Here is a 20993-nt window from a genome sequence, read left to right as displayed (position 1 = left end):
ACGTGACCATACCACACTAGTTGTCTAGTTTCAATTTTATCTACACTGGAATATACAGTATGCGTCCTCCTTCTAATATCTTCATTCCTGATGTGATCTTTTTTAGATATACCACACGCTCTCCTTAGATAATCCATTTCTACTACTTCTATTCTTTTCCTATCTTTTTTTGTCATCTGCCAAACTTCTGCCCCATAAGTCATAATAGGCTCTACCAAGGTACTATAGATTGTCAATTTCGTTTCTTGCCTTATATCTTTAGACCACAGTAGAGAGCTCAGAATGTTTACCGCTTTTTTGCCCTGCTGCGTTCTCTTTTCGATGTCTCTTTTGGTAGTGCCTTTTTAGATATTATAGATCCGAGATATTTATATTCATTACATCTTTTCGTGGTTCTAATTTCTAACTCTGGATCTTCTTCATCATCCCCTATTTTAAGATACTCTGTCTTTGACATATTCATATTGAGGCCCCATTTTTCATATTATTTCTTTAGTTTTCTAAACATGTAGTCCATGTCTTCCCCATCATTCGCTACGACTACCTGATCATCTGCAAAAAACAAAGTTGTTAGACATTTACCACTGCCTATGTCTATTCCCATTCCGGATACTTGTTTCCTCCACTGCTCTAGCGATGATTGAATATATATTTTAAATAAAGTCGGAGACAGACAACATCCTTGTTTAAGCCCCTTTGATATAGGGAATGATTCAGATATAAAGTTTCCTTCTTTAACGACACTTCTTGCATTTTTGTATATATTTGCGATAGCATCCACATACTCTCTACTCAGACCTACCTTCGTCAATGTTTGAAACAGTTTTTTCAAAGGTATCGTATCGTATGCCTTCTCCAAATCTACAAACAATAGGTGGGTAGATAGATTCCTTGCCTTCCGTTTTTCTATTACCTGCTGCAGAACGAATATATTATCAGTGCACGATCTTCCTGCACGAAATCCACTTTGTTCTTCCGTCTTCGTATTCTGATTCTATTCTTTTCTTTATTATTCGACCGTACAACCTCCCTACTGAACTGGTAACAGTTATTCCTCTATAATTAGAGCATATGCGTTTATCCCCTTTCTTGAATACTGAGCTGATGTATCCAACATTCCAATCATCAGGGATATTTTGTCCTTTTAAGCATTTATTAAATAGTTGAACCAACATCTCATGTAATATGTTTGGTCCGTACTTTACCAACTCAATTGGGATGTCTCCAGGTCCTGCTGCTTTACCGTTATTAGATCTTTTGAGGGCTTCGCTTAACTCTCCGGTTGTTATCTCAACTATTTGTGTATGTTCGGCTAATTTCGATCTCTTGGAATTTACATCTATCTTCTGTCAGTAAAATCTCATAATGGTGTTTCCACTGTTTAAGATCTATTAACTTTATGTTAGATTTTTCCTTTCCTTACCTCTGGAGAGACTTTATTACCTTCCACGCTTGCCCAACTCTTGTTCCACCCATATACCTATCCACTTCTGCGCATTTTCGGTCCCACATCTCATTTTTACTTTTCACTACTTCTCTTTTTACATCTCGATTTAATGCTGCATATCTCTTGTGATCTTCCTCCTTTCTTGTTGACATCCATTTCTGATAAGCAGTTTTCTTCTTGTTTACTAACGTTTGCATATTCTCCGACCACCATTCTGTATTTTTTATTTCATGTTTGTATTTATACCCCAAAGCTTCACTTGCAGCCTCATGAATGTATTTTTTAATTTGCTGGTATAATTCTTCCGCTGTTATATTTTCCCACATTTTGCAATTTTGTGGCCAGTCGTAATTTATATAGAAATTTCGTTGAGTCTTCTTTCAAGCTTTCTAGGTTATATTTATGAGATCTTACTTCTTGTCCCTTTTCTATATTCTGTATCTGTATTATTGTTTTTGCGATAGTTAACTATCACGTTGGCCATAAGTAAACGATGATCGGAAAATGTTGGTGCTCCATATAAATAACATTTGAAATGATTAATTCCCCAATGAATCGCTAGTAATTCCTTAACGATTATAGGTTTATTACATTCTCCTTTATTGAAACTTCTTGATGCGTATGCTATTGGTAGGTCTATTCCGTTATAATCTTGACTTAAAATTGCTGAACAACTCTCGTTGGATGCGTCTGCTGTTAGGATGAATTGTTTATTGAAATCTGGATATTTTAAGATCCGTGGCTTCATCAGAGATGATTTAAGCTTATTGAATGCTTTTTCACATTCTTCTGACCAAAAAAATTCTACTCCCTTTCTTGATAATCTGTTGAGTGGTCTGCATACTTCAGCAAAATTTTGAATAAAACGTCTATAATAGTTACAAAATGCTACGAATCTTTTTGTTTCGTCCGCTGTCTTAGGTGTCGGGCATTGTTCAATCGTTGCATATTTCGCTTTGTCTGGTGATAATCCTTCCTGAGAAAGATCATGTCCTAAATATGTTACTTCTCTTCTAAAAAATTGACATTTTCCTGGGTTAAGTTTCAAATTGAATTTTCGACATGTCTCGAATGTCTTTTTCAGGTTGTCTAGGTGATGTTTTTCGGATATTCCTATCACTACTATACCGTCCATGTAAAGAAATGCTTTGTCTGGTGTTAATCCCGAAAATGCTATTGACATCATCCTTGAAAAGCTATTTGGGCTTACATTTAATCTAAAAGGTTATCTGGTAAATTGAAATGCTCCAATTTTCTGTGCTAAACGATGTGTATTTTCTCGATGATTTTTCTAATGGTATCTGATGAAAACCTGACATTAAGTCTATAACTGAAAACCATTTTGCTCTTCCTAGTTGATCTAGTATCGAGTCTATCCTCGGTAAAGGAAATTTGTCTGTGACTATTTTCTTGTTCAGTTGTCTAAAATCTATGCATAATCTCCATGCTTTATTTCCATCTATCGCCTTTTTCGGTACCAGCACTACTGGGCTGTTGTATTCTGATGTAGACGGTTCTATTATTCCTTGGTCTCTCAGTTTTTGTACTTGCCGGTTTAATTCCTCTGTTTGTGCATGAGGTGTCCTATAGTTTTTAATATATACCGGAGTTTGGTCTTTAACTCTCAGTTTCTGCTCGTAGAAGTTGTTACATGTTAGCATGTCATGCCTTAGGGCGAATATATCTGAATAATCTTCACATAAAGATACTAACTTATCGCGTATGTATTCTGGAATGTCTAACTTCAATGATTCCCGTAATTCCTTTTTCCTATCCTTGCTGTCGTTGATCAGTCTATATATGTTGAATAATTTAATGTCTAATGTTTTGATTGCGTTTGTCTCTACTTTTACTGTTTCGTAGGTTGTGTTCAAAATTTTGATGTACGGATTATTACTTGAAATAATTGCTCTCGCTATGAATATTCCTGGTTGTATTTCCTGTTGTTCCACTATCCTGTCGTTCTTCAGCGTTTGAAAAATTTTTACGACTCTGTAAATTTCACATCTAGGCGGTATTATTATCGTGTCATTATCTATTATTGTGTTTGCATTTTATCAATCAAAAGCAAAATAAAAATTAAATTAATTTTTTTTTAATAACGCGGGCACATAAATTTGATACACCCTGTATATTGAGCTGTTTTAAAATTTATTAGAATTTAGTGAGGATGTAAATAGATTTCTCTTTTAACGAGCTTTCCGCGGAACCATTAAAGACTTTTGTGAATAATTAAAGTGAAAAGAACTATGTATTTAGATTTAAAATGGAAAAAAATTGTTTACTGTATAGGTAATTATCAATATTTCTCGAAATTGATAATTGAAAAGAAAGTTGGAATTTTAATATCTTCATTTCAATACGAGTATATGTGGGAGAGTTTCTCCGAAAGTAATTAGGATTGTCGGAACAAATTTGAGGGTGACTGTTGTTTGTCAAATGGAAAAGTAAATGTTTTGATTCTTGGAATGTGAAAGGGGAAAAGATGGATTGGATGATTGAGAGAGGTTGAAAAATTATTCATTATGTTGTTGGCAGCGAGAAGGAACGGTTTCGACGTGTTAAGTGCCGAGATAGTTAGCATATATCAGTGGCTGGTTGATAGTGGAGAATAGTGTTGAAAAGTGGAACGAGCGACAGATCAAATCGAGACGAAATACCTCTTTGATTCTGTAGTATTGTGAGAAGGAGAGCAGAGAATTTTTGAAGTTTTGTTTGAATCGAGAACGTGTCAAAGAAACACGGTTTGTTGGAGAATTAGTGCTGGTATGCTGACAGTTTTGAAGCTGGACAACGGAGAGAGGCTTTGATGAGTAGCCTTTAACATAATCAACGAGGGAGAGCTGTTTGGGGTCACGAGAAGACATCCGAGTGAGGGAAGCAAAAGGTCAGTCAATTTATGTGAAAGAGATTTTTATGTTCGGGAAATAAATTTTTGAGTAAAAAGCATATTAATTAAAATTCCAATATTTCAAAATATAAATAGTAAATATAGGTAATCTTGCGAAGACATAAATTTGTTTGGTTTAGTTTGTTTTACCAAAGTCATCGGGAACAAACCGATAAATTGTTTTTTTGTAACGATAATAAATTTAAGTGGTATAAATTTCATTCGGACATCTGTGTCCACAGGTTTTTTAGATTCGATAGATTTCAGAGTATTAATTTGATAAATAAAAGACAATTCTGTATTTTTATTTTAATATTTTGCTTTATTTCTTTTCCCTATTTTATTCCGATTAGGATCAATTCAGAGATACTGAACCCACGAGAGAAGATAAGTATAACGTGAGATAATTTGGATTTTTTTTAATAGTATAAAAAAGCACCCTGAGATTTTTTATTCAATTTTGATGTATGATTTGCGACAATTACATAATTAATCAAATAAATAATAATTAATATAAAATAAATAAGAAGCAGATCACAACACTATATTATCCAAAATGTTTGTACTAATGTAACAATCGTTGTCCTCTTTAATGTACATTTTAAGGTTAGCGTAGTCTAGTATGCATTGAAAGTTTGAAATAAAGTCTCTCCCAATGATTCCGTCGGTTGGAATAGGAAAGCTAGGTTCCACTAATTGAAAGATATGCTCAAATCTAAATCCTTTTACTTCTAGCGTTGTTTCAACTTCTCCCATTGTTTGTAATTCTCCTTTAGTTACTCCTTTTATTTTCGCTTTTGTGTTTGGTTTCACATGTTCCTTCATAAAATCTTGTGAACATTTCAGTATTGAAATATCAGCTCCTGTGTCTATGATAAAGGTATTTGTGTTTTCTAGGATTCCTGTTTTCATTCGTACAAAATTCGTTAGGTTTAAATCGAAGTTGTAAATATTATATTCCACTTCTGACTGTGTACTTTCCTTGTTTCGTTCATTCAAAACCCCAACTGCTGGTTTTCTGGTTCCTCTTGGCTGTCTTCTAACTCAAGTAGCCTTACGTTTCTGTTACGTCCTCCTCTCTGGTTCCGTCTGTACGTTTGGTTGTTGAATTGTCTATATTCTCTGTTGGAATAATTCCGTTGGTTTCCTGTTTCTTCTCCTTCGTTCCGTTGCCCGAAGTTATTTCTTCTTCCTCTGTCGTGTTTGTTATGGTATCCTCTTCGGTATTGCTGTTGTCCTCTCCTATTTTCATAATTCGTCCTATAATTGAACACTCTTCCCTGTGTGTTCTCCTCTGTCGTATCAATCGATAAAAATTTAGATACTACTTCCTGCGATGTTGTGAAATTACCTGCCTCCAGTATTAACTTAGCTCTATCCGTATTAACATTTCGTTTCATTGTTGCTACGACTGTTTCCGTTGTGTATTTTTTCGCTAGCTCCAATGGCATTCCTTCCGTTATGTATGCTATCTTCAACTGTTCTGCTAATTCCTCTACTTCGGATGCGTACACTGCTGCATCTTTGTTTCCCTGCCTTTTCTTTGCTAACTTGTCTATTATCGTTTTCGGATTGTCGCCTCTTAATTCCTTCTTCAGTGCCGCTGCTATAAGTGGGATCGTATCCTCTGTGGTTATCAGGTTTCTAGCCTTATTAGTCAATCTTGTTTTTATTAATGTTATCGCTGTTTCTTCATGTCCTTCTGCTATTTTTCCAAGTAACTCTAATGCGTCTAAAAATGGTTGTAGTTTCCCTGCGCTTCCATCAAACTCGTTGGGCAATACCTTGCTTGCAATATCAAAAATTCGTTGATTGTCAGAGCCATGTTTAATATTTTTATATCTTGTTTTATGTCGCTTTTTCCCTCTTTTATTTCCTCGTCAATTTTTTCCTCTATCTACTCGTCACTTTTTTCCTCTTCTACTTCTTCGTCGCTTTGTTCTTCCTCTATTTCCTTGTCGATTGCTTGGTGTATTGAACTTGGAACTACTGCCCTTAAGTTTACAGCTTGAAATGAGCGTATAACTTTGTCTCTTATTTTTCCGAAATATTTGTCGCACGCTTCTCTTTGTCCGATAGCGCTTCCCAATTTTTCTTCGTTAAATGTGTGAATTTGTTATACAGTTTAATTAGCTGTGTCGTTACTTCTTCTTGTATATCCTTAGATTTAGGTACTTTCTTCTTCAAGACCCTTCTACTTTGTCTTGTTACTTCTTGCGTAATCTCCCCAACTATTTTGATGAAGTCTTCCCAAGTAACTTTGTTGCTACTCATTTATTCATAATTTTCCTTATTCCTGTACCCGTAACGAACGCATAAATTTGACAGTCTTACGAGGTATAGTAAATATATATGTATGTAAAATAATATTTCAAAAATAATAAAGATATAGTAAATTGCCATAAAAATCATTATATCAATCAATATAAATCACCATTAAAAAGCAGTAGACCAATAAAAATGTAATAAAAATCAGTAGGTCAAATAATAAATGGATAAAAGTCAATAAAGATAAAATATATGTTGGTAAATATATAAAAATCCAATAAAAATCAATATCAAATAAAAATGTATCATTACGTCTTATAAATAACCATAATATTTGTAAAAAAAATCCTTATAATACCAATAAGGTAATTAAAATAAACTAGGTAGATATAAATAGGTAGAACTTAGATTATGTATCCTAAATTACGATTATATTACGTTATTATATGTTTATACGAATCAGGAGTAATATCGTGGAAATACCATAAGAATAGCTAATATGGACTTACCACTTTAAACGTTTGTGTTCGTATCACCAAAAGTCCTCGCTGCACGTCCCATAGCATTGTCCATTTTCCCACGATGTTCCATCTCCTTACCATAATCATCTCCGTCTCGGGCCTGATGTCTTCATCCTTTTTATGTAGGCACCCCACTGTTATCTAGGGTGGTCGGGGTGCAGGAACATTGACGTTTCTTTCATTTCTCGTTCCAGACAGCTAGTTCCAGTGTTCGTCCCTGGTCTTGGATCGCCATATGGTGGCTTCTGGCTTCTGAGCCACCTTAGATAATTAGGGGTTGGTTACCCCCGACCATAAGGGTTGATGTAGTAAATAACTCACAGTTAATACATTTATTTATACGTGGAGTATTTAACGGTAAATAGCTGGTGGTATATTATTTGCTTAATGTGATGTTACTCGCTGGAATCTCAACTACTAATTGATTTATCTGTTCCCCGTGAAAGTATAATTAAAGGTCGATTGTTTTGTTTTATGTTTTGGTAAGCAAAAGTGAGAGTGATTCAAAACTGCTGACTGCTAACAAACATACATTGATTATTATTGCAACTTGACCTTGTATCAAATACTAGCATGTATCGATGTGGTAATACAGGTTAATCGTATTTATTAAAAACAAACATATTTGTTTTTACCACGGGCATTTAATTATTAAAGAGTTTGTCTTAAGAAGATGTTTACTGAGATGCTGTGTATCCCAACACACTTCTCTGGAAAAATATTAACCAGATGTCTAATGCAACTGTGTAAGTTTTAGTATAGAAGAAAAGAAAATGGCATAGAAGCCATAGAATGCAGTAAATAGTAGCCCAGTTTAACCCCAAAGAGGAATCAATGATGAATGCCCCCCATTTGGTACCTGTAAGTACGGAATATGTCCAGTAAGTACCCATATGTGAACCAGAGGATTTGTTTCGAACGGCGTCCTTTTTTTTTTAAATAGTAGAAAGATCCTCTAGTCTGAGTAAGTACCCTTTTGTATTTGTTATGGTAGTTTAGTCTTCTTAACACCCCTTCCCCTCCCTAACGAATCTGCGACCTAGCCACCGCACAACCATTGAGCTGCCGTTCGCATGAAGGTTTGCGTGTCTGCTTCTTCTTCTATTGACCCCATTTTGGCCCCCCAGTATTTTTATAGTTAGTTCTTTCCCTGCCCCCATTAGAGCAGACATGTAAAACGGCTCAAAATGTTATTTTACACGTCGCATTTAGTGCAAAATCGGGTAATATTCCACGTGAAATGTAACACTTCACAAGTTCACTTCTTGCAGTAAAATTCCATTGCGGTTTTGTCACTTTCGAAACATTCACACACAATATACTATTATTGTGTTTGTAAACAAATATCACTATTAAATAACTATAAATATAAAACACTTTGTTATAGCACATCGGCAGATCTCGCCGCTGCTTTGTTAAATATTTTAAAGACAAATTCAGAATCATGTATCAGCAGTTCGGATCTCTGAACAGTAAACATATCGAATATCTGCTTCGCATAGCAATTAGTGATAAGTTTTTAGTGTAATTACTTTTACGATTAAGGTTGTATATTTAGATTATAGTTTTAACAAACTATATAAAGGTAAGAGATTTTAATATATTTATTTTCCAATTAGCGTTACATCTGATGGGGGTAATAAACCCCCAGATGATATGATTATTGAGGAAAATGACATAGGTAAATATAATTTAGATAACAAATATTCAGAAAATGATATTGGTCCCTATTATGTTACTGTAGAACCAAAAGAAAAAACAAACCGTTTGTCAGCGGTAAAAATGGGTTTCTATCTTTTTAATAATAATACATTTAAAAATGACGTTTTAGATATTAAAAATGTAGGGAAGGGCAAAGTTAAAATTATTTTTAAAAGTTTTAATGTTGCTAATTCAATTATTGGTCATGAAATAATAAATTCAAATAAATTAATAGCGTACATTGCTCTTTTTTTTTCAACCACAAAAGAGCCATTATACGCCAAGTGGATACATTCTTTGACGAAAAATATCTATTAGAACACATTGAATGCGATAGGAAAGTTGTTGAAGTAAAGAGATTGAAGCGCAAAATTATTGATTCGGATAAAGAAGTACAGTTAGTTCCTAGGCAAATGATTATAGTTAACTTTTTAGGAAACAGCCTACCGCAAACAGTAAAAATTAATTTGGTTCGTTTTACGGTAGAGCCGTATATTTATCCGGTAGTTCAGTGCTTCAAATGCTTTAGATTTGGACACACGGCAAAGTATTGCAGACGTACTATCCGACAAGCCAGTGCTGGCGCGTGACCTTGAGCGAAAATACATAGCGTCAAATGCAGAATACGAGGTCAGCCGCCACCTCTCGCTTGTCGCTCTGTACAAACTTTAAATGTAAGAGATGCAGCCAAGAGCATAATGACGAGAATTTTCAGTGTAATAATGTAGAATTCTGCATTCATTGTAATAAAACTGGACATCAATCTATTTCAAAAAATGGTCCAAAGTATCAAACTCAACACAATGTTAAAAAAATAATGTCAGAAAAAAATATAACCTTCAGAGAAGCAGAAACACTAGAAAAAAATCCAACGTATTCTAAAATAGTACTTAATAATAGATACGATTTATTGAACAATCAAGAAAATTTTCCTTCTCTTCAACATAATGAGGATAGTAATTCATCGGCTAAAAATTGGGTACCTAAGCCAGTACATCATTTTCCTAAAAAGCGTAAAGCTAACTCACCCATAGAAGTTAAAAATGCACCTACTTTCACACCTAAAGCAATTACCCGACCATCTACTTCTAAAACCATTTTACCCAATCCTTATAGAGACGAATTTCAACAATATAAAGAAAAACTTCAACTAGCAATTTTAGAGAAAATACCCAAAATCTTTGAAAATATTTTCAAAAAATTTGAAATGACGGTACCAAATAAACAATTGTTTTACGAAACACAAAACGAAGTAAAATACATATTAAACTCAATATCAATTAGTGATAGCGAAGACGATAACTATAGTTAAAATGTTACATATACTTCAATGGAATTGTAACTCAATTATTAAAAATAAAGCTAACTTACAATATTTCTTAAATTCTTCTAGTTTATCATTTGATATTATTATTTTAAATGAGACTTGGTTATCCAAGAAAAGAACTTTTTCTCTTAGTGGATTTAATTTTGTTCATGTGGATAGACAAGATGGTTACGGAGGGGTTGGTATACTTATTAAAGACAACTTATGTTTTTCAGAGTTAAATTTAATAAAAAATTATAACAGTGATATTGAACTTTGCGGAATAAAACTTAATACTTTCAAAATTTCTCTGGTTTGTATTTACAAACCTCCTAACGTAAAGGCTACTACAAATGCTTGGTTATCAATATTTTCACAACTACATGATGATGCATTGATATGTGGTGATTTCAATGCCCATCACACCAATTGGGGATCCGCACTAAACAGTACACAAGGGAACAAGTTGTCAGATGCAATCGAAGAGACTAAATTAACTATATTAAATGATGGTAGGCCAACTAAACTAAGTTGTCCTAATGAAAGACCATCAGCTATAGACCTTACTCTTGCCTCCGGAAGCTTAATAAGCCAATGTGAATGGAACCCATTAGATGATGATTTCGGTACCTTACATTTTCCAATTGTTATTTCTGTAGGTAGAGACCAACATTCTCCTTCTCCTAACTTAACTAGGAAATGGATTGAATCTACTGCCGATTGGCAGCTTTTTCAAAACCTGGTAAATGAATATATAATAAGCAATAGGGAAGATAAAAAACAAAATAATAATTTTTAATTACTTACAAATGCTATAAATATTGCAGCTTCTAATTCTATAAAATCTCGTACCTGCAAAGTAATTAATCACAAAAAACCAATTTGGTGGGACGAAGAATGTACCCGAATGGTTTCAGAACGAAAATCGGCATTGATTGATTACAATCAATTGTCAAACTTTCATAACTACATCAACCTTAAACATGTTCAGGCCAAGACGAAAAGATTGTTTAAGACAAAACAACAGGGCAGTTGGATAAAATTTGTTAATGGATTGAATAAAAATACACCAATATCGAAAATTTGGTCCGTTGCTAAAAAAATTTCAAATAAAAATTCTTTTTCAAAAAAACCACCTATTTCAGAATCCACTATCAATCAAATTTTCGATATAATATCTTGCTCCGAACATTTTTAATAACTTTCATACAGATCAAAGAATATATGAAATTGAAAACCCGTTTGATATCATAGAATTGGAAGCTGCAATAAAAAATGGGCCGAGTACGGCCCCTGGAAAAGATTTCATTACGTACGAAATAATTAATAATCTATCGAGTGAAGCTAAAAATATCTTGTTGGAAATATACAGGGTGAGTCATAACTATAGGAACATAGACTAAGGACAGGTTATTTGGACCAAAATATGGCTATTGGGCCAAATATGCCTTAATAAAATGTTGCTGAGAAAAAAGATACAGGGTGTTAAAGTTAATTTTTGTTTTTCGTTTTTTGCTAATAGTTTCCCTGTATATTTATAAATTGCTATCAAAATTGGCACAGAGGCATAATCTTAGACAAGAAATAGTATTTTATCTACAATTTTACTTTTTGTCATAGAGGGCGCCACGTGGATCATTCCTGATGATCAAATTGAGTCTAAACTTTTTCTGATGAAACTTTTTAGTAATTTTTATTAGAAAATATGACGTAAACATAATTTTTACGTAAAATTGGTACTCTTGTTTAAACATGATAATTTCAACCGTTTTCGATAAAAACGCAGTCGAACTGCTTAGAGTCTTAAAAACGGATTTCAAATATTATTTCATTTATGAAAAGTATGCTTTGGACTGTCAGATAATTGTTGTTGGTAAATGTCATTTGTTCAGAGTAAATTATTTTTGATGTGACAGTGTAGTGTAGTGTTGCATTTTTTAAAAGTAATCATTACTTTTTTTATTGAAATGCTTCGTCACAATCATTTCAGTTGCAACTTTGTTTATTAGTTTGGTATTTGATATCCCCTTCTGAGTTCCTGAAATCTTCAATTGCATTTTTATCGAAAACGGTTGAAATTATCATGTTTAAACAAGAGTACCAATTTTACGTAAAAATGATGTTTACGTCATATTTTCTAATAAAAATTACTAAAAAGTTTCATCAGAAAAAGTTTAGACTCAATTTGATCATCAGGAATGATCCACGTGGCGCCCTCTATGACAAAACGTAAAATTGTAGATAAAATACTATTTCTTGTCTAAGATTATGCCTCTGTGCCAATTTTGATAGCAATTTATAAATATACAGGGAAACTCTTAGCAAAAAACGAAAAACAAAAATTAACTTTAACACCATGTATCTTTTTTCTCAGCAACATTTTATTAAGGCATATTTGGCCCCATAGCCATATTTTGGTCCAAATAACCTGTCCTTAGTCTATGTCCCTATAGTTATGACTCACCCTGTATAATGATTGGTGGGTTAATGCAAATTATATTAACCAACTGAAAGAAATAACTACTATTTGTCTCATTTTAAAACCGAAAAAGATAAGAATATGGCAACTTCTTATCGTCCTATATCCCTTATGTCTTGTCTAACAAAAACTTTTGAAAGAATGATCAAAACACGTGTTGAGTGGTTTATTGAACGAAATGCCTTATTGCCGCAAAATCAATATGGTTTTCGTAGGGGTTGTAGTAGTTTAGATGCAGTTACCCATTTAGTTAATGATATTCAGATGACACTCTCAGAAAATAAATATTTAGTTAGTCTATTTCTTGATATAAAAGGTGCATATGACTCCGTGGATTTAAATTTACTAAAAAATAAAATGATAAATATTGGTCTCAGTAATAATGCTTCTCATGCTATAGTGCAGATTTATCACTCGCGCAATATTTACATTAGAGATCATAATAACATATTACATGGCCCCAGAACTGTATATCAAGGTATACCTGAGGGTTCTATATTAAGTCCTACACTTTTTAATATATATTCAGCTGATATACACTCCTTGGTTAACAAAATTCACGGAATTCACTGCATTCAATTTGCGGATGATATCTGTATATATTCCATCTAACAAACCTATGATGGTTGTGTGGGGGCTTTGGAAACCATGATGCAAACTGCAATTAAGTGGACTGACGATACTGGTATGACATTATCAACAGAAAAATGCTCAGTTCTCTTCTTTACCAGGCATAGGCTGCGCTCGCCGAGGAACCTAGCCTTGTGTGGGCGTACCATAGCAGTGGCAAATAAATATAAATATTTGGGCATAATTCTAGATACTAAATTATTATGGACTAAACATATACAATACGCCAAAAGTAAATGTGACAAAGGTTTTAATTTATTAAGATATGTTACAAATTGTAAATGGGGCGCCACTCCAGATATTGCAGTTATGTTTTACACAGCCTATATACGATCTATTATGGATTACAGATGTTGTCTCTACGGATCCGTGAGTAACACAAATCTATTATATATTGATAGACTCCAGTACAAATATCTTAGGACTTGTATGGGGGCAATGAAATCAACACCTGTGAATGCTATATTAGCTGAATGTAATGAACAACCATTACGGTTCCGTAGACAACTGCTTGCCCAAAAATATATTATTAAACTAAAAACTCGGGAGTCTACAATGATAGACAAAAACAAATTAGCAATCGAAGACCTAACCAATGAATATTGGAAAATTAAAAACAGTCCACCACTAGCAGAAGCTGTTATTGATACCAAACACCTTTCCGTTACTTACGGCAATTATAAAAAACTACCAATGTTTAACATAAATTATATGCAATTAATTAAAAAACATAGAGTCATAATACCGAAGTATACAGAGTCCAAACAAATCAACAAAGCAATACTAAATTCCGTACTAGAAGATTTTGTAGACAAATACATAACTACTCTTTGCACTGATGGATCTAGGACGATAGATGGCGTCGGTTGTGCCGTTTTTATTCAAACCGCCAACCAATCATTATTGTATCAGCTCCCAAAACATAGCAGTATATACACTGCAGAATTATTTGCTATTCAAAAAGCCATAAGTTGGTTAATATCAAAAAATATTGAAAAAGCAGTTATTATATTATGCGACATTATGCGACATTAAAAGATACCTTCAAAATATGGATGTAACTTTTGTTTGGGTAAAAGGACATATAGGGATAATGGGTAATGAAAAAGCTGATCAATTGGCTAAACTTGCAATTACAGAGGGAGAATTCTGTAATATAATTACTGAAAGAGATAACAAAAATATACAATTTAACATCCAGTCGCAATGGGAAAATCAATATATTAATCTAGCAAATTCATCATTCAACACATACTTTAGTATTCATCCAAAACTGCCAGGTTCTTCTTATTTTAAATTAATGCACACACACTCTAAATTATTTTCCGCCTGCTTATTTCGTATTAAAACAAACCATGGCAAATTTCCTGCTCACTTATCCAAATTAGGTATAACACAAAATGCATTATGTAGCTGTGGGTCTTTCGGAGACTTAAATCATATATTTTTTAATTGCAATAATTATAACTTAAATACAAAAATTCTAATACAATCACTTATTCAAAAGAATTATTTACCACCTTACCATATCCATAATGTCTGTACCACTGATATGAACATATTAAATCTGCTAGTTAGTTTTCTCAAAAGTAATAATATTTATTTATAAATGTTTATAATAGGAATTTATTTTATTATCGTACATAATTATCTTGATTATTTCATTCATAGGAGATTACATTTCTGACCAATAGAAAGCTACAGAAATCTGAATTAAATCGATAATTTTTGATAATCTCCCGTCGTTAAATATATTACGTCAGATGCCCTTCGTTGCTACGAAAAAATACATTCAGTGACATTAATGACAATTAATGTTTTAAAAATTATAAAAGTGATTATGAAAGTGACTTTCAATCGTCAAATATTTATAAAAACTGTGTGTTTAATGGTACTTACATAAATAAATTACAATAAAATTTTGGTTTTGAACAGTTTTATTCATGAAATAATCGCAACAAATTGCACTCGAACTCTGAAATTAATATAGAATTTTTGCTCTCGTGACACTTTGACATAATTTCACTCGCCTTCGGCTCGTGAACTTAAAACTGTCAAAGTGTCACTCGGGAAAAATTCAATAATTTCAGAGCTCTTGTGCAATTACTACTGATAATTATGACAAAAAAAATATGTGGCAAATGGACTTGCATCCAAGCCAAAAACAAGCACACACACACACACACACACACACACACACACACACACACACACACACACACACACACACACACACACACACACACACACACACACACACACACACACACACACACACACACACACACACACACACACACACACACACACACACACACACACACACACACACACACACACACACACACACACACACACACACACACACACACACACACACACACACACACACACACACACACACACACACACACACACACACACACACACACACACACACACACACACACACACACACACACACACACACACACACACACACACACACACACACACACACACACACACACACACACACACACACACACACACACACACACACACACACACACACACACACACACACACACACACACACACACACACACACACACACACACACACACACACACACACACACACACACACACACACACACACACACACACACACACACACACACACACACACACACACACACACACACACACACACACACACACACACACACACACACACACACACACACACACACACACACACACACACACACACACACACACACACACACACACACACACACACACACACACACACACACACACACACACACACACACACACACACACACACACACACACACACACACACACACACACACACACACACACACACACACACACACACACACACACACACACACACACACACACACACACACACACACACACACACACACACACACACACACACACACACACACACACACACACACACACACACACACACACACACACACACACACACACACACACACACACACACACACACACACACACACACACACACACACACACACACACACACACACACACACACACACACACACACACACACACACACACACACACACACACACACACACACACACACACACACACACACACACACACACACACACACACACACACACACACACACACACACACACACACACACACACACACACACACACACACACACACACACACACACACACACACACACACACACACACACACACACACACACACACACACACACACACACACACACACACACACACACACACACACACACACACACACACACACACACACACACACACACACACACACACACACACACACACACACACACACACACACACAGAGAATGATGTAAATACATTTATTTTAATATCTAGGTACACATATCTGTCTCTCACGAAATACCATCGTCGACTGGCCACCCAGACACTTCATTTCGCACCTATTCGACCAGTCTGCTGTTTTATCAAAACATCGCACCTTCCCCAGCCATTAGTCAGGGCCGGTGTGGCAAATATTCTTTACACATATTGCACTTACCCCAAATACACTTTTAAAAATCACGTGCTTACATGTAAAAACCGCCAAATCGCCTTAGTATTACATAGTAAGTTCGGCCTAACTTTACTTGGTTATACACTGAGCGGCACAAAAAATGACCACCCCACCAAATGGGTAATTTTTGATGTCGTGAATTTTCTAAATCTGTTGTCCGATTTAAGTGATTTTTTTAACATTTTATAGCCTTATTCTTTAACAATGTCGCTATAATAAAATTATTGCTAGACAGGTAAATGATCATTGTATACCGGGTGTACCAATCAAACTGTGTTTTATTCTCAAAGTTCACCACACCCTGTGTAATATTCTAGCATTTATAAAATATTGAAATTAAAACCCAACTATAGCCGCAGGTTTTCTTAACATTCTGTTTTTTGATTCATTCGCTTATGTTGGATAATCAAAAAGTTAGGTACTTTAACAACTAGCCATGTTCTTCATTAATACAGGGTGTTTGTAAATAAGTGCGACAAACTTTAAGGGGCAAATCTGCATAAAAAATAATGGCCGTTTGCTTTATAAACACATGTCGGCAAATGCTTCGTTTCCGGGATACTGGATGTTGAATTATTTTCTTACAAACTGACGATTTATTTACTGCTCTAAAACCGGTTGAGATATGAAAATGAAATTTGGTAGGTTTTAAGATACAGTTATTGCACATTTTTGACATTCAATTAAGGATTTTATATTCTCCATTGGCGCGCATACGGGTAATATGACGGGTAATATTAGCCGCATGCACGCCAATGGTGAATATAAAATTCTTAGTTGTATGTCAAAAAATGTGCAATAACTGTATCTTAAAACCTACCAAATTTCATTTTCATATCTCAACCGGTTTTAGAGCAATAAATAAATCGTCAGTTTGTAAGAAAATAAGTCAACATCCAGTATCTCGGAAACGAAGCATTTGCCGACATGTGTTTATAAAGCAAACTGCCATTATTTTTTTATGCAGATTTGCCCCTTAAAGTTTGTCGCACTTATTTAGAAACACCCTGTATTAATGAAGAACATGGCCAGTTGTTAAAGTACCTAACTTTTTTATTATCTAACATAAGCGAATGAATCAAAAAACAGAGTGTTAAGAAAACCTGCGGCTATAGTTGGGTTTTAATTTCAATATTTTATAAATGCTAGAATATTACACAGGGTGTGGTGAACTTTGAGAATAAGACACAGTTTGATTGGTACACCCGGTATACAATGATCATTTACCTGTCTAGCAATAATTTTTTACAGCGATATTGTTAAAGAATAAGGCTATAAAATGTTAAAAAAATCACTTAAATCGGACAACAGATTTAGAAAATTCACGACATCAAAAATTACCTATTTTGTGGGGTGGCCATTTTTGTGCCGCTCAGTGTATTATTGTGTTAGTTAAGAGTTTTTTGCAGAGTGTCGTTTTGGTGAGTTAAAAAGTGATTTTGTTTGAACAGAAAATAATAATTAATTGTTTATTACGTTTGTGCATTCCTAGCAATGTCGAGTAGATCGAGAAACATTTTAAAACGGGCTTTATTGCTCTGTGAAAGCCAGGAATATTCCACTAGTGAAACCCCCGTAGAAAATGATATTTTGCAAAATAATTCATTAGCTCTAATGAATTTATAGTATTTCAAGAATTAACCAATTATGTTGTCCTAGACGATATGACTCTGGCCAAGTGGATGATTTATATCTTGAATCTTGAATTAGGAAGTAAGAGATTTTCATAGTTAAAAAATATTTAATTTTTTTTAGTTAGGTTTTAAAGTCTTTATAATATATCCACACGCTGTCCACAAACATTTTTAGAAAAAGTGAAAATATTTTGTTTTTTTTAGAAAATCAACTAGAGTCGAGTAAGAGTTGTGAAACACTAGGTGAAGTAAAACCACTGAAGACAATATTATGAAAGAATACACACCCAATGTTGGTTGGGGTATTCTTTGATATTATAGAAAGAGAACAATTTATTGTAAATCAATTACAAGAGGTGGAAAAAAATTATGTTCAGCCTGTACAAGTGCAAGGTTTTTTCCATACTTAAAGTTTTCTCTAATTAACCCTTTGTTGGTCATACATACATGGGATTAGCCCCATTAGTTCCATTGATTGCATTTTTTATGTTTAAATACAAGCTATTATAGATACGGCATTGTAGATTTGGGACATGTTTAAGTAATATTTTGAAAATCCTTTACGTAAGTTTCATACAAAAATGCTGGTTTTATTCCTTTATAAATTTTCTAAGAATGCGTCAGGTACCTGATTAATGATACAAAAAGTTGTTCAGAAATTAATAATGTATTCAAAACTATGAATAAATTCGATTAAATTTGTTTTTAAATCAGAGTTTTGTTGATAATATTTCTGGACCCAAAACTATGAATAAATTCGATTAAATTTGTTTTTAAATCAGAGTTTTGTTGATAATATTTCTGGACCTCGGAAATAAACTACACTATGTAATTTTAAGCAACTTTTTAGTAGAACAATTTGAATATTTTAAAAATCTTATATATCCCACAATTAGGTATCTTTAGGTCTGAAAGACAATGTGATATATTTTATTCATAACATATAAGTTTTACTACATAGTTTGTACAATACAACTAATAAAATATTAAAATTTGCCCTAATTACTGTAATTAATGGTATTTTACCGAATATAATATTGCGAAATACCCAATAATATTTTATTACTTATCGTATTTTTATCTAAAATGAGATTAAAGATAACCTGCATAATAAATCGTCGGTGTCGGCGATCATAAAGTTCTTAAAGTAAGATTAAAAATAAAAATATAATAGCAGACAAATTGAAAAGTAGGTATGGTTTAAGTTCCCAAAAATATGATGTAAAATTATCAAGCTATATAAAAAAAATAAAAGCCAGTTGAAGAATTCGTTAAAACGCTTAACATCAGCAGAGGTTTAACATCTGATAACAATCTGAACAGATTCTGTTTTTTTCGTAGTACCTATATATACAGTTTTTGGCCAAATTATTAGACGCACTATAAAAGATTTTATAGAAAATGTTAATTATGAGGTAATACCATTATAATACTAAATAGGTTTTTTGTATGTACCAGACACAAAGTATGTTGTTTGGTTGTCTATTTAATTGTCTTTATTTTATCACAAATAGAACATTATTATTAATGAACCAATTGTATGTATTTATTGACTCTTCAAAGAAAACAGAAATAACGGCAACTAAATAGTGTCAATTTGTTGTTGTCATATCAATCAAAAAGACGAAAAAACGAAAAGCTTTTCGTTTCATATCAATCACAACTGTAAACCACATACCGCTAATAGGCTTAGTTTTATAGTAATATTTGATAAAACATGTTAGCGGTATCTACCTTTTTTTTCTATAAAACTTTGTTTTAAAATGTAATTAATGGTTGCGTTAATAAACTGGGGCATATATCCATACATGAAAGCTATTAGCTAGTCCATAAAACCCTAACGGGCCAAAATTTAAGCATTCAATTTTAAAGTCGATTTTGCCACCATTTTGTCAAATGTTAGTTACCGCCTTTGGGCCTAGCACGGCAGTATATTAACACATTCACAGACATGACTTCATTCATATTTATTTATTTATTTATTTATTTATTTATTGACGGGCTAATAGGCCAATCAAGTTAGGTTTTTACTAGACATAACGGAAAAGACGAGGTTTGACAGTTGAAATGTGTAGTATGAGATATTACAAAAAGACTACCATCTTGGGATTCATCAATTTTTTAGTGGAACATTTTTTAAATAAACAATCAAAACGTCAAACTTAGTTTTTTGCTCATAACTTAAAAACTTGTTTATTTAGAAATTTGACGTCCACAGGTAACTTTTTCAGAAAAAAAAGATACATCGAATGAGATACGCTAAATGAAAATCGGTTAATAAACAAAAAAGTTATTGCAAAACGGACGACAAAATCACTGTTTTTTGAATATTGTTAATAACAATTTTATCGTTTATTAAAATATGTTTTAATATACCTAAAATTGAGGGCATTATAGTGTTTGAATGGTGTGCAAAAAATGGTCCAGATCTGTTAAATAGTTTTCGCAAAATTGAATTTGTTTATAAAATTTTTTGAAAATCGAACTAATTTCTGAGGCTGGTCCAGTTAATATG

The 20993-nt window shown here is 33.5% G+C and overlaps 1 protein-coding gene across 6 annotated transcripts in view; it reads left to right on the top strand.

Moving 5' to 3' along the window:
• Window positions 1–20993, top strand: part of LOC114344348 (sterol regulatory element-binding protein cleavage-activating protein) — an 860805-nt gene that overhangs the window by 104423 nt on the left and 735389 nt on the right. The window contains exon 1 of one of the 6 annotated variants that reach the window (XM_050657872.1): window positions 4077–4334. The exons of 4 other annotated variants lie outside the window; for them this stretch is intronic. The gene's annotated coding sequence lies outside the window, so the exon portion shown is untranslated. Of the gene's footprint in view, window positions 1–4076; window positions 4335–19735; window positions 19894–20993 lie in introns of those variants that run through there. One more of the 6 variants, XM_050657871.1, reaches the window with a different exon arrangement.

This window comes from Diabrotica virgifera, chromosome 8, assembly GCF_917563875.1.
Source record: "Diabrotica virgifera virgifera chromosome 8, PGI_DIABVI_V3a".
Classification (NCBI taxonomy): Eukaryota; Metazoa; Arthropoda; class Insecta; order Coleoptera; family Chrysomelidae; genus Diabrotica; species Diabrotica virgifera.
This window is presented reverse-complemented; position numbering and strand designations above follow the sequence as displayed.